This window comes from Pezoporus occidentalis, unplaced genomic scaffold (assembly GCF_034315485.1).
Source record: "Pezoporus occidentalis ecotype Australia unplaced genomic scaffold, CSIRO_AGI_Poc_V1 ctg8, whole genome shotgun sequence".
Classification (NCBI taxonomy): Eukaryota; Metazoa; Chordata; class Aves; order Psittaciformes; family Psittacidae; genus Pezoporus; species Pezoporus occidentalis.
In genome coordinates, this window is record NW_026916158.1 from 1,594,235 (window position 1) to 1,608,601 (window position 14,367).

The following is a 14,367-nucleotide window of genomic DNA, read 5'->3' on the forward strand; positions in this document are numbered from 1 at the left end:
TTTGCTAGAGGAAGGGCCACAGCTGCCTGAACTGAGTGCAGGGATTTTCGGGGTAGCCAGCTGTGGGGATTTAATTGATTCACTCACCAGTCTATAAAGGGGGGGGTGGGTGGGTGGGGTACTGCAGGGTGACTAAATCCTGTTGTGCTTCAGGGAGGAGGATGTAATTTGGGGTGGGTATTGTAGCTGTGAGAGGAATGAGTGGGAATGAGTAGCTGAGTAAATACTTAATGTTCTTGTTTCCTTCTGAATGTCAGGAAAGGAAAGGTTTTATTTTTTTTTAATTTTTATTTTTTACATTTCTGTGAGGAAAAAGGGTGGTTTTTTTCCATTTTTTATTTTCTTTATTTTTCTAACTTAATGGAGCCTTTGTGACATTTTTGCCTGAATCTAAAGTCAGGGTAGCATGAAAGCCTAGGTTGAAGGGAGATCAGTGGAAAGCCTCAGCCAAGTGCAGTATATGAAGATGGGTACATGGGTTTGGATAGGAGTTGGGAGTGTGTGATACCAGAGGAAGTCTTCATATCTGTATGTACAAGAGGGTGATATCTTAAGGAGTCTTGGTTTTCAGATCTGCAGTGTGCCTCTTAGCTTGCTATTAAGTTAAATGCAGCAGAAGGATTGCTTACTTTTTCTGGACACTTGAATGCTTTTCATTACGCTGGTAAGCAGGGCTTACGAGTGCCTGGCTTACTCTCAGGGTGGATTTCCTTTCACTTTATCTCTGAATCAGAGTATTGTCAATAATCTACAACTTTTTCTAGAGGGACAGCAATGTGTTCTAGTACCTTCTTTAACAACTAGCTTAGATTGCATTGATTTGAGCCTCAACATATTTTTTTTTTCTCCCTTACCTTTAGTGCATTGCTTCTATCTGCTTCAAGGTTTTCCATGTTTAAGTATGATAATTTACGTGAGGAAACAGGGTTTGTTCAGGGTAAGAAGTTCTACAATAAGGTAAGGTACTAAAACCAAACGGCACCTTGTTTTGAACATTACAGTATGTTGAGTTGTTACATATTCTGTTTCTGCTGTACCTTAGAAATGGTCTGCATTTGTCAGCTAGTGTTTATTATTATTTATTCCTCTTCTGTCAGTAACTCTGCTGTAGTTGAAATATGAATTCAGAGAGGGGATATCACAGGCTTTGTTCAGCTGTGTGCATTTAAACAGTGTGTTGTGTTTGAGGAAGGATTGCTCATAGTTAAAACAGTATCGTTCTTGTCTAGCACTTGATTCTATCAGTTATACACTCCTCATGTAAGTAACAAGGGTCTCTGGGATGCTTTGTGCAAGCCTAGGGAAGAGCCATAAATCTCACCTATGTTCTACAAGACTGTCATTTGAACAGCTTCCAGATAGCATCTCCTTTAGCTTTACAGGCATGCTCCTAGAAGTTATTGGAGCAAAGGCCTAGATGTGTTCATTGTCCCACAGCAGTATGCACCCTCCAGAGCTTTTCTAAGTATTGGTAGTTTGTCAAGAAGGAATATAAAAGTTGGCTGTTATTGGTATTCTGAAATCTTTCACAAGGGTTTTTTGTAGGAAGTTCTGCTTCTTCAGAGATAATGTGTTGACTCAAGATATCGTCATGGTTGAAAGCTTTTCAACCCATTTCCCTGTAAGATTTGAAAAGGTAACTTATCTTTTGCCCTCATTAAGGTCAGTTGTTGCGCGCGAAATACCCTATGTATTCAGAATACTCAGCGAGGTGTTAGTCATTAACACAGGAGATGTTCCAAATGTTGTGAGTGCTGTATGCTAGCCAAAGTCTCATCATCCCATGGAATCTGTTACAGATTCTCTGGCTGTAATTTACTGCTGGATTATTGTTTATTAATCCTTGACAGGGTGCCCTGCTGATGTATGAGACGAGAAAGATGGTCCTCGTTCATTAAGTGGCGAACAGAACATTGAGAAGTGACATGGTTGTTGATGGTCACCTGTTTTGTTTTCGGATGAGATTTTCAGAAAGGTCACTTACAGCACCTTATTGCACTGCATATTACACTGTAGTCTCCTGGTTATGTTTGAGGATTCACGATAACAGAGTCTCAGAGCCTACTTCAGAGCCAAAGGATTGTTCGCCTAGATTCAGTGTGTTACTGAATGATACCAGGCATAATCCATTAGAAAATTGAGAGCACCAGTCAGCCTTAAACTGCCTAAATCCTAAATTGGATCTAATGTACAGAAATGGTTTAGATAAGTAGTTTTGTACATGTGAGATTATCTCTTAAAATGATTTATATTCTGAGTTTGCCTCCTGCTATTAAAATCTTTGTTGCCCTTGGATTATAGCATAGCCCAAGGAAGCATTACCCTCATCCCCTTTCCGTTTGTGATAATGCTTTTTCAAGACATGGCACCTCTCAGAAGCATGGAATGTGTCCCGAGTATTTTTGTTATAATGTTCAGAAATAACTTCATAAAAGAAACTGCAGTAGTTCAGGCAGAAGGCTTGTCTAGCATTATTCTTTTTGTAACAGTGGCCAAAATTGGGCGTCAGGGGAAGATTATACAGCATGCGCGAGGCAAATGTATAAAATCTGTCCACTGAGTGTTCTTTTGGCTTCTAACTATTCTGGCTCGGGGACTTCAAGACCACTGTGGCTTGTCTATTTACTCTCCAGATCTCTTTTCCAAGTATTTATTAATCCTGCCCTTGAACCCAGTGAAGTTTTGCTTCTGCCACATCTTTTGGCAAGAATTTATATAATTCTGCTACACATGAATGGAGAACTGCTTGCTTGTTTTGAACTGGGATCAACTAGCTTTCTTTGGCTGCTGTTTTCTGTGTTGAAAGAGCAACAAGCAATCCATCTCTCTGTCTCACGGTCTCTCAATGATTTTGTGGACCTCCATAGTTTTCATCATCTTCATTGCTTCTCTGCACATTTTCCAGTTCTAAGACCTTTTACCATGCACAGGGCTTATAAGTAAACATAGTTTACAAAGTGTAGGAGAAGCATGGGTTTATACAGTGAAAGATTAGATGTCTTCTATTTTTTTTGTTTCATTCTTCATTCCTTCTAAAAATTAAATGACCTTTTTAACTGTTACCAAGTACTTGTGTGATATTTTCATGGCGCTGTTACAACCCCTAGACTTCATGTCTGAGTGATAACAACTAGCTCAGAGCCAACAACATTTTATACATGGAGCAAGTTCTGTTTCTCCCAACATACATTAATTTACCTTAATCTGCAGCTTCCTTAACTGTTAGTTAGTCTTTTCTGAAGTATTATCTTGATATTCATTCTTTGGCTTTCATTTTCAGAATGTTCTGTGAGTTCAGTGATTTTTACAGTTGTTTTTAAGCTGTATATCAAGCCTGGTTTTTACAAACAGAAAAAAACCCAAAGTATCTCTCTACAGTATGCATTTTATTTTTTTTTTTCTCTCTAGGCTTTGAAGAGACATTTTGTTATAGAAATAATTCAGTGGAAAAGAGTAGTTGATAATCAAGAGCTTGAATAGGTTTTCTGTGTAAAAGTGGCAGTATTTAAGAAAAATCATGAGAAGGCTATGAAGAAGCATTAGGCAGAGCTGTGTGAGAAGAGCATAGCCAGTAGGAGGTTTACTATGAGGAAAGGAGGGCTGACACACAGGAAAGACTGGTAGTGTGGTGCCTTGAAGTAAAGATGAAATACTAGAATACGATACAAAAGTTAAAGGGGAAACCATTGAAGGAACTTGAAGGGGAATTTGTATACTAAGAAGTGGGGAAAGGTAGTGTAATACCTCTTGGCTTCATCAGGAAGGAAGCAGATTCAGAATAATTTTTCAGATATTTTCCAATTCCTCCAAAGGACAGAAATGGGTATAAAAATGCAGCACACTAAAATAGTGCTTCATTGTGTGGGATTCTTAAGCATTACTGTGATGATATTGCTGCTGAAAAGTTTGATGGTTTGGTTCAGCTGTGGAAATCTGAAGAGACCTGCAAAATATCATCTGGTAAGAAAAGACATTTTTAGAAAGCCCATCCAATGAGCTGGGCACTACTGAAGAGGGCAGAAAACATCTGACAGTTTTTGAAGGAGTGATAGCAAGTTGCCATCTGTCTTCTTCATGCCCAAGGGTAGATTAGAAGTGGTCCTCATCTTTAGCACTCATTAAAAGAGCCCCATGGAAGATGCTCTCTCTTCCTGTCTGTTTTTTTCCAGGAAAGGTTTCCCTGACTTAATTTCCTTTGTGATGCTTGGTTCAAATCTTGTCTATGTGGAGATTGTCTTAGCACTCACTCTCATCTGATGATTCCCACTTATGTTTTTAGTTAAGTTAAAGGGTATCTGAGATTCTCAGCTAGTGTACACTGATGTAGACCTGTAAGCATGTCAGCTTTATCATATCTGCATCTTGGTCCCTCTATTAGAGGAAATGGGAATGATGAAACCATGCAAAATGCTTTGATGTAAAATGCTTGCAAGAAGTTAGTATTTTATTATTATGACTTTTTTTTCAGCTGATAACATCCGTAAGCATTCCAGGATGTTCCACTTTACCTATTGAAAATAGAGATTTGAGGTATAAGGAAGAAAGAAGCAATTTACTGAGTCTGGTCATTCCTCCTTAATAATGATATACAAAGAACTGGACTTTTTGACAAAGTATAACTGGAGAAAAAACATATTTTCACCAGACACATATGACATAGGCCAAGGTATTGTTGAGATAGTGAAAGAATGATCTGGGACAGTAAGTGTGTATTCAAGACTCTTGCTTTTTGTTTGAGTACTTTTTCTTTCTGAGAGAAGATTTAAGTATCTGTAAGGCCACCTAAGTATTTTTAAAAGGATTTCAGACTACCAAAATTCTATCTGAATTATCTAGTTTATACTACCAGATGCCTTGATTATATACGAGGTGGCTGGTGAAGCATGAATCTAGAGGAATATAATGTCCTCCATTCACATTTTGATAAAAATTTGGAAGAAACGTTTGTTGGAAATATTTTATTGTTTTTCCTTTAAATACAATACCTTTTTTTTTTTTTGCAAACAGTATTGTGTTAGCACTCACTAAATAGGTTGATTTTATTGTATATCCAATACTTTCAAAATCCAAACACTTGATGCCAATGGTGATATTTCTTTTAATGATACTTCTAGAAATGCCAGAGAAATTACTAGGGCTTTATAATTTAAAATATCAACAGACAAGGTGCATGAATAATAGTGAATGTGGTAAAAAGGGAGACAAGTTGAGTAAAGGGAATATTTTATAAAATATTGAAAGCCTGCAACTCCTACGTGTTGCATAAGCACAGTGTAGATGGGTGTTTCTGAACTGACGGGGCACCACAGACCAAAGTGTTTATATCTTTGGCTACCTTTAGAAAGTATATGTGGCATTAGGTCTTAACCTTATCACAGTTATTTTAATGATGATGTTTTTATGTTAAATTTAACTGTAAATCATATTAAAGTTTTGAATGTTATGTCAGCTTAAAAACTGAGTTGGAGTTCTTTTAAAAGATAAGAATTTGTCTAGCCTGTGATGTTTAGTCAAGATGATCCACTGAAGTGTGGAGCTACTGCTACTGCTGAACTCAGGACAAGCTGTCAGAAAAGACACCAGTGGATGGTGCTTAATCTGCTCAGTTTTTAAGGGAAGTTGGGTACTCTGCAGTGTGCAGTGAGGTTTTTGATGTATCTTGGTTAGTTAAATAGCCAATTTATGTATTTAAGGGCATTAAGGGAGTCACAATGGCCTGCAAAACACTATGCTGTGCCATTTTCTAGTTGGATATTCATGGAGTATTTACTTTTGCTGTATGGGAAACTATTTTCTTAGTTTAACTTATTCACTCTGGTGTCTCACACTGTGCTGGGTAAATATTTCAAAAACCACATTGGCAAATATTGGCTCAGATGAATCCTGCACAACCATGTAAGCAATCATGAGGCTTTCTGTTTGCTTTCTTTTCCACAGGCACTCATGCATCCAGTTTCTGTATAGTCCCAGTGATGTAAACTAGAATGGCTGTAGTATTTGGCTGGGTGTTCTTGTCGATGCAGTCACCCTCTACCTTCCTGTCTCTGCTGATATGCTCCTGACCATGTGTAAAAGATCATCCCCCTTCCTGCTTCCCCAGACAATCAAAAGTAAAATCTTCCTGGGGAAGAATGGAAAGTTTTATGATCAGGGTGATGACCAGATTTTGAGTTGAATCTCTGGCAATGTTGTTTTCTCTCAGCACTCGCATCATGCACATCCACACACCCAATAGGTGGTGGTTTGCCTCATAGTTATGAGTACGTAAGTCTATATGCCAAGCAATGAGTTGAGGTCATGCATAGGACATTGGAGGCATTGCTCTTGCAGGAAAAAGCCTGTTTAGGTTATAGTTTATGGATACATTTTTTTATGTTGGAAAGGTTCAGATTCAAATCAAAGGGCTTCCCTAGCATTCAATTTCAGTGTTCTAGGAGAAACTGAAACATAACCTACCACCATGGTATCTTGGGGGAAAACAAGAAAAATGCATTCCTTGTCTCTTTGTAATAATTGTCTAAAAGGTCTTGCATTTAAGAAAAAACGAGTCAAGAAGTGTAATGAGCCTTTTTTTTAAAACAAAACACCACCAAAAACCTGCTCTGAACCTTCTGAAAATGGCCTGCTCTAAACTACAGGCTATGTGACAGTAAAGATTCACATAGCAGATTAAAAGGATACTTTGCATCAGGTCTTAGTGCTTGCTGGAAAGCTGGGTCTGGAAATTGTTTTCACTGAGTTTGGGCAAACAGGTTTTTCACCGGTGAAAGCTATCTATTTACAGAGCATACAAAGACTTCTACCTATAGAAAACATGTTACTAAGCCCTATAATAGTCAATAATTCAGCCCACTATCAGTTGTTAGAGATAAAATTATACATGGATGGATTCAGTAGCTGCAGAGTGTGCATAAACACATAGGATCAAATTTACAAATACAAAATTAAACCCATTTTCATTCATGAAAATTATTGTAACATTTTTAAAAGGAAATTTGTGGGCGCAGGGAAAGTCCTTCTTCTTGGCCTTCTAACGTTCTTTTTCTTTCTTATCTTTTTATGCTGTGTGACAATTTCTAGGAAAAAAATTAATGTGATCTTAGTCTCCAGGCATACTCTTTCCAGAGAGAAGCTAGTAGAACATTTACAGTAATTAACATTTTCTATCTTCTCATTTTGTTAATGATATCTGTTTGAAGACTGTGCAGTAATTACTGCCCACAGAGGTATAAACCCTGAAATAAATTAATGACCAATGACCAGTAATGATTAAGGATGTAATCATCCATTGTGAATTATAGGCTAAAATAGATATCAGAAACTGTTCCCAGCAAAAATAAGCTGCACTGAAAGTGTATTGTGAAACAATGCTAAAATTCTTTTAGCAGTTGATCAGAAAAACAAAGTTTTTTTTCTAATCAAATGCTAATGTTAGTAATTTTTGATTATTTTTTTTGTTTCCAAAGCATTTCAACAGTCTGATACACTGAGTAAAAATCCTAGCCCTACACAAGCTAAGTTAATTTTTGATGAAGCCTACTTTAGAAATATTAGTTTATTGTTAAATGTTTTTGTTTTACAGATAAATTCTTAAACCAGGATTAGAATTTATATTTAATTTCATGTAAGCATGAATTTTGAGACTCTCTACCACAAACTACTTTCTGGGCAATTTCATTTTGTGAAACAAAATATCGTAGATGAAAAAAACGTTTTCCCACATCTGTATAACTTTGTACAGATATTTGCATACAGAACCAAAAGTTTAATGGGGGTGAGTTTCCAATAAAGTAATATGTTCTGCTATTCTAGATAAGCATAAAACATACATGGAAAGGTGTTTTTCTTCATATTTAATAAAGCAAGGCCTTACATTTTATTTAGGGAAGCAATTTATTTTTGAAAAGAGAATAAAGTCCAGTAGTAATTTTTAAAAAACAAAATTCATTGGCACATTTTTTTTTTTTTTAAACAGGGTAATTCAGGAAAGGTCTTGTTGAAACCCAATAAATTGGCTCTCTAATAGGAAATAGACATCTTTAACATCTTAAATATTTGACCCTTTGGCCTTACAAAGCACATTTTCACTTTAACAAACCTTAATATGCACAGTTAGTTTGGGTTAACATCAGTACTATCCTTACCCATCTCTAGACATCTTGGTTTAAGGAAATACAGCTTTTGAAAATAAATTCACTTGGAGGAGTTTGGTACTTTGTACTGGACAGAGAGTGACAGTCTAAAAGTAGCTCTTTCTTTAAATCTTCGGTGTTTCTGTCTTTGAAATCATGAATTTTGGAGGTATGAGTAAAGGAAGAGATGACTACCATTGAATTTTGACCCGAGACCTTCATGTTGCTTAAATTTACCCAAATTGATGGATTTAGCTCTACTTGAGCTCTTGTTAAGGTACACTATCTCACAGTGGGTTCGATTCCGATTTTTCTTTCCAAGTTAACAGCAGTGTAAATAGAAAACATGCACTGCAAGTGAACAATATGGGGGGTGGTGATGATGGGGTGTAATCTATAAAACCCAAATGTGGCTATAAGCAGCCACAAGTCTATTATGTGAAGTGGTTATGTCATCTTACACCAGCAGAAAACTCAGCCCTCTATATTTGACTCCTAAATCTCACCTTACATCAGATGTTCAAAGGTTCAGAAGAATAAGGTATGTCTCTGTAAAGTGTGTTTTAAATTAAAAGCTAGTGAAAAACATGTCTCTTGATTTCTGGATGCCAGTCTTGGAAAATGTGTTTCAACTGGAAGCTGCCCTCCTCCTATTTTGCTCCACCCTCACCAAACAAGTATGCAGCGATGTCGGAGCTGATATTTTCAAGAAATGCAAAAACCTCTTTGGTTTATCTTCCCTGTTTTGTTCTGGGTGCTGTGAGGTGCCTATGAAAGGGGCAGTATGTATACAGCAGAAATATTTCTTGAGAGTATGGGGAGGATGTTCTCTTGTTTGAAGGGAACCAAGACTTCCAAGACTGATTTTAATTTTATTTTTAATGTTCATGAGAACCAGTCTTACATGCCTGGCTGAATTCAGAGTTTGGATTTTTGGCAGGTTTTTATTTGAGCCCAGCTTGGCTGTTTTTCAAAATGTCCAGATTGCTCACATTAAATCTGAATAAGCACTACCCACTAGTTTAATCAGAGTCATCTGGTACACCTCTAATTAGTGTTAGTTAAAATTGAAATTCATAATAACACAAAATGCTGCATTTTTGGGATATATTTAGTAAACTCCTGAATGTAAAATTTTAAGAGGGTAAAAGATATTTTGAAATGTTTTTAAAAATTAGAATACATGAATTATGATGACAGCACCACTATGTAACAAAATAAAGCTAAGTTCTTGAAAGAAGCCAAGAAAGCTAGTCTTTATGCATTTAGGCATGCATTCATGTATTCAGTGTGTGTAGATACAAATGCGTTTATGAACTTTAATTCTTGTCCCTGATAATCTAATAATTGACTCTAACTCTACATTGTCCACAAATCAGTAAAACATGTACATGTCTAGGAGTATTTCAGAAATTGTCAAATACACATGTGACACTTGTTTTAGATATAAATTATTTCTTAGTCTTAACCCATTGCAGTAAAAGATATGCAAGTTTTTCCTGAGTCAGAACCGGACCATTAGCATGTTACTGCAGATTGTCAAAAAATTAAGCCTGAAAATTATTATACTTGTGCCTTTATTGCTTTTAAAAGATCAGTCCACCCTACAAATCTATTTTTTTTTGGGTATTATGAACTATATCTATGTAATGCTTGTTTATCTTGAATTCTTCCCTACATTCTTGTCTTTAAAAATGTTTTAACTTTTATTATGTCAAGACATAGACCAATTAAACCAGAAATCTCTGCAATTTGATCATTATATTAAAATATTCCTCAAATTAAGAAAGCTAGATTTACAATTTTGATTTTTCAGGTGTCACTTCTGAAACCTTGAGAACTGGTGAACCATACACTTATATTTTGCAGATGAACTATTTTTTTTATGTGTGTAATGTAACAATAGCATAAGAAAGTATCTAAGTGTTTATTCAGATTTGCGTCTTACCTGAAATGTTTTTGTTTCTCAATCATGGTTCAATAGATACTCTGGACATAGAAATATCATTTACATTATTTTTTTTTTTTCCTGGACACATTTCAGCTTCACTATTCAAGGACTGAATGCATCGTGATTACACAGGTTTTTTTCAAGGGCATCTGTTCTTAGACACAGCTGAGGATGGGGCCCACTGAGCCGACTGGAAGGATCCACCTAGAATTTGTTGAATTAAGTCCTTGCACCTGGATATAATTGTCATGCTGCTGTGCTGGGGTTTTCTTAAGCTACTGGTAAAACAAATTAGCTCAATTTAAACTGGCATCCAGTAGGGAAGCAACAACTCACCTCATATAATGTTTTTCAAATAATTATTTTTCTATTGCCAGTTTTGCTTCATGAATATTTTCCTAAAGGCAGGATGAACTGCTGGATTTTTTTTTTTTGAAGTTAAACACAAGAAGCAACAAAAACCATTCTCTTCTGCATATCTGCTGAGTTACAACTAGTATTAGAGCAGTATGTGATTGTTTTTTATGTGACTATATCTTAGAGACATATGTATATCTAGATATATATTAAAAAGAAGGTAACAGCGGATAGAACAGATTTAAGGAAGTGCAGTGTAACAGCAACATCCTCCACCCTCCCAAAACCCCCCACCTGGTCTCAATAAGTATACTTCATGTACCCTTTGTCAGATTTAGCCCTGTAATGGTATAGCCACTTCTACATTTGGGAAAGATTCACGCAAGTTTGTTTTTTTGTTGAACAATAGACAAAGGTGGTCATTTATGTCCGACATGGGAATTTGTATAAATACCATGGGATCTCATTTCCTTATGTATTTTAGAGCTGTTGGAGCTTGGTAACAAAATTCACAAGCTTCCTGGAAGGTCCACAAAGGTTCATCATCTCAGTTGGACTTGCAGTGGCAGGACTTTACATGAATCCCTGGAATGTGTGCATCTGTGTTAGCTTCAGCTTTTAGTAATATTCTCCAAATGTAGACTCTGGGGGAAAACAATGAAAAATAATTTATTCAGCTGGACATCTCAGGATGACTTCTGAAATGGAAGAAATAGTACTCTCTTGCAGTGCTCTAAATATTACTGTTATGTATTATTAATATGTGAGATGCTATTTTGGAGAAGAGAGGGATATGTTCACTAGGCATGGATGGTAGTTTTTGATGTGTCTCTGGAATAACTCCAGTGTAGCTCTGCTTCAGCTGCTGACCAAAGATACTGCCCCTGTGACCTGGCTGTGCCACTGTGGATACCAACTTAAATGGCTTTCTAAGATGCTGCTCAGTTGGTTAAAAAATATCAACATGGATTGAAGTTGCTCCTTGTTTATTAAATTTTAAAGAAAATATTCTGTGAGATCAGAAATAAGGATGGACTTCTAATCATTCTCTTGGAGACAGTGGCAGAAAAATAGATGTACATATATATTATCATAAACCATTCTCTAAGCCACACTCTCTTTTAATATTGGGTAGATGCAAATGCAACAGGAATGTGAATTAGGAAAGCAGTATCCAGAGTATCCAGAGATCAAAAGTTAAATCTAGAAGCTGCTGTCAGTCCTTCAGCTGTGCAGTGAATTTCAAATTTTGGAGTGTGTCTGTAGTGGCAGGGGCAAGCACAGACATTTTTGTGGCTCTCGATAACAGTTTAAATTGTGCAAGTCTTAGCTCAAGGTGAACCATTTCTGTCACAAATCCTATTACCCGAAAAGCTGTGTTTGTGGCACTGAGACTAGTGGTAAAGTGCTAAATGTATACAGTTCCGCATCAAGGCAGCTTTCAAACAGCAGCTGGTTCCTAACAGGGGACAGTTTAAAAGTGTAGGGCTGTTGGATGTTTTTAAATCACCAGTGTTGTAAAGCAAATTTTGATTTTTAACTGATAGGCCTGATTCTTGCTTACAATATAGCCTGTTTTCTCTGCTCCAGCACTGTAACAGGCACTCCCCTGTGGTGTGGATTTGCCATCAGGGCTCCGGTCGGAAGCTTGTGCAGACCCAGCATGCAGAAAATTCATAGACCAAAAGAGGCCAACACATAAAATAACATTGATTGACTTACCATTGTCTGTCTTCTGTGGAAGAGGAGGCCGCAGCAGAGAGCTCCTATACTGTAACTCCTTGTACCAGTACACACCCAGAGCAAAGTTTTTCTTCCAGCTGCAACCCTGAATCAATGCATATAAGAATGCGCAAACAAGTTACTTTCATGCAATATACCTTTTCATAAGTGTATTTTTCTTGAGCTTCAGGGGAAAGAAAAGAATTTCACTCTTCCTCAAAGTTTTATAGCAACTATGGTCTGTATAAGGGTTGCCTTGCCTCCTTTCTGTGCTCCCTTTCCTGTCCCAGCTTCCAGGGAAGGGAGAATAAGAAAAACCAGCAAACTGAAACAGAGCTTAATAGCTTAATATTCGTTCTTTGTTTTTTTTTTTCCTTATGTGATGATAATTCTGGGCCTGCACTTAGAGAGAAGCTTCCAGTGGGAAATTAAGCTAAACTGAAAAGCATAACAAAACCCAAATCATCTAGACTACAAGAATTCCTCATTTTTTATTCTTTAATGCTTATTAATAGAGACAATACTAAACCCAAAAGGAAGCTAGCAATATCCTGTTCTTTTTCTTTTTTGTTATAGCTTAAATATTTATTTAGTAAACTCCATGTCAGATCTAATTTAATTGTTGATCTCACAATGTGAATAAACATACAGACATGACTAATAGCACTCTCTTACAATTTCATTACAGGGTAATGGACATGGGTTTTTAAAACTGTTTTTTTTTTTCTGTTACAGAGTGTTTATAATATAAATGAACTCTCACATCCTGCTTTCTTTTTCTCCCTACCCTTTTTTCATTTCTCTTTAGATTTGATTCATAGGAAAATGCGAGTGATGTGAGCCACTGATTTGGGTCATCTGCATGCAATTCAAAAGGAAAAGGTGATTTTTATTTTTTTTTATTGCCTGCCAAGTAAGTAGGAGAGGTGTAGGAAAAAGTGGATTTATGCATAGAACGCAAAACTCCAGATGAAAGAGCGGACCTCTTTTACCATAGAAAGAATCCATCTGCAATAATTACCAGTCAGACGATCCACACACTGTTACTTTGTGACATATGAGAACTGCTGCACTTCTTGAACCAATAGCCGCTATATAGCAACCAGCATCAATCCTGAATGAAAAAATTGGCCCAGCCGCTGGTGAATGGCACTCAGTAGGTTTCCCATTGAACTATGCTGCGAAACAATGATGCACATTGGTAAATCACCGTGTGCGCCTTTCAGTTCTTATGCATATCCCATACCGGACAGCTTCCATTCACTCTGGCACCCACTGCAAACAAGTGTAACTATGCGTCAGAGATGAAAGTGAAAATGCATATGTTAAATCCCAAATGGAAGCAGAAGAGTGTAATATATACATAGTTGCTTAGCAACAAACATGTTTTGGCCACAGGAATGGTGACATCAGTCAGAGGAGCCAGAGGGAAGCTGCTCTGCCCTCCTTGTCTCTTTCCGTAGAAGCTTCATAAAGATCTTTCCTTATTTCTTTCAAAGCAGAAGAGGGAGGGCTATTGTAGACATTTGTTTATGCTGTTAATGCAACAAATGGCATGACAATTGGACTTTTCTTTAAGCAGAGAAACCTGTTTTCATTCTGGGCTTCCTTTGCAATGATGCACACCCTCCCATACAGCCAGGTGTTTGATCCTCGCTTTAGGGCTCACTGCAGTCCCTCTTAGCTGAAATGCTCAGAGAAATGAAGTGCTAAGTCCTAAACTACAAACTGATGTAATTAAAAAATAATTTTTGTGTCACTCACTCTGATTTTGACAGTATCATGCCTTTCACTTCAGATTCTAGCTTTTATTCTATGGGCATTTTGCATTCATCTGGCTCTGCACTTTTGCAGGAAATCTAGCAATGTTTATTTCAGTAGATCACACAGTGGCTATGGCTAGTAGATAAGTATTAAGTAATTCCTCCTGTTTTAGATGGTCTGAATATCTCTTCTTTCCCTCCTTTCTCTTCCTGCATGCTCTGGTGTGCATGCTGTGCCTTCTGCAATGGGAGGCAAAGGAAAGAGCTGGCAAGTCCTGGTTCAAGTTACACGCACCCCTGCATGCAAGTGGCTCCTATTGACACAAATGTGAGCTCTGTGCATAGCTGACACATAATGTGCCTCATGCTTTCAGCAGGCTGCTTGCTCCACCGGACCATAACATCTTTCACGTATAGAAATATTGCACACTCGGGTTAAAAT

At 37.1% G+C, this 14,367-nt stretch overlaps 1 long non-coding RNA gene across 1 annotated transcript; it reads left to right on the forward strand.

The window, feature by feature from the left end:
* Window positions 1-858: 858 nt before the first annotated feature.
* LOC134155677 (uncharacterized) lies at window positions 859-14,100 on the forward strand. The gene is made up of 3 exons (XR_009961675.1): window positions 859-957; window positions 12,971-13,044; window positions 13,160-14,100. It is a non-coding gene; the product is annotated as an uncharacterized LOC134155677 (long non-coding RNA).
* Window positions 14,101-14,367: the final 267 nt, after the last annotated feature.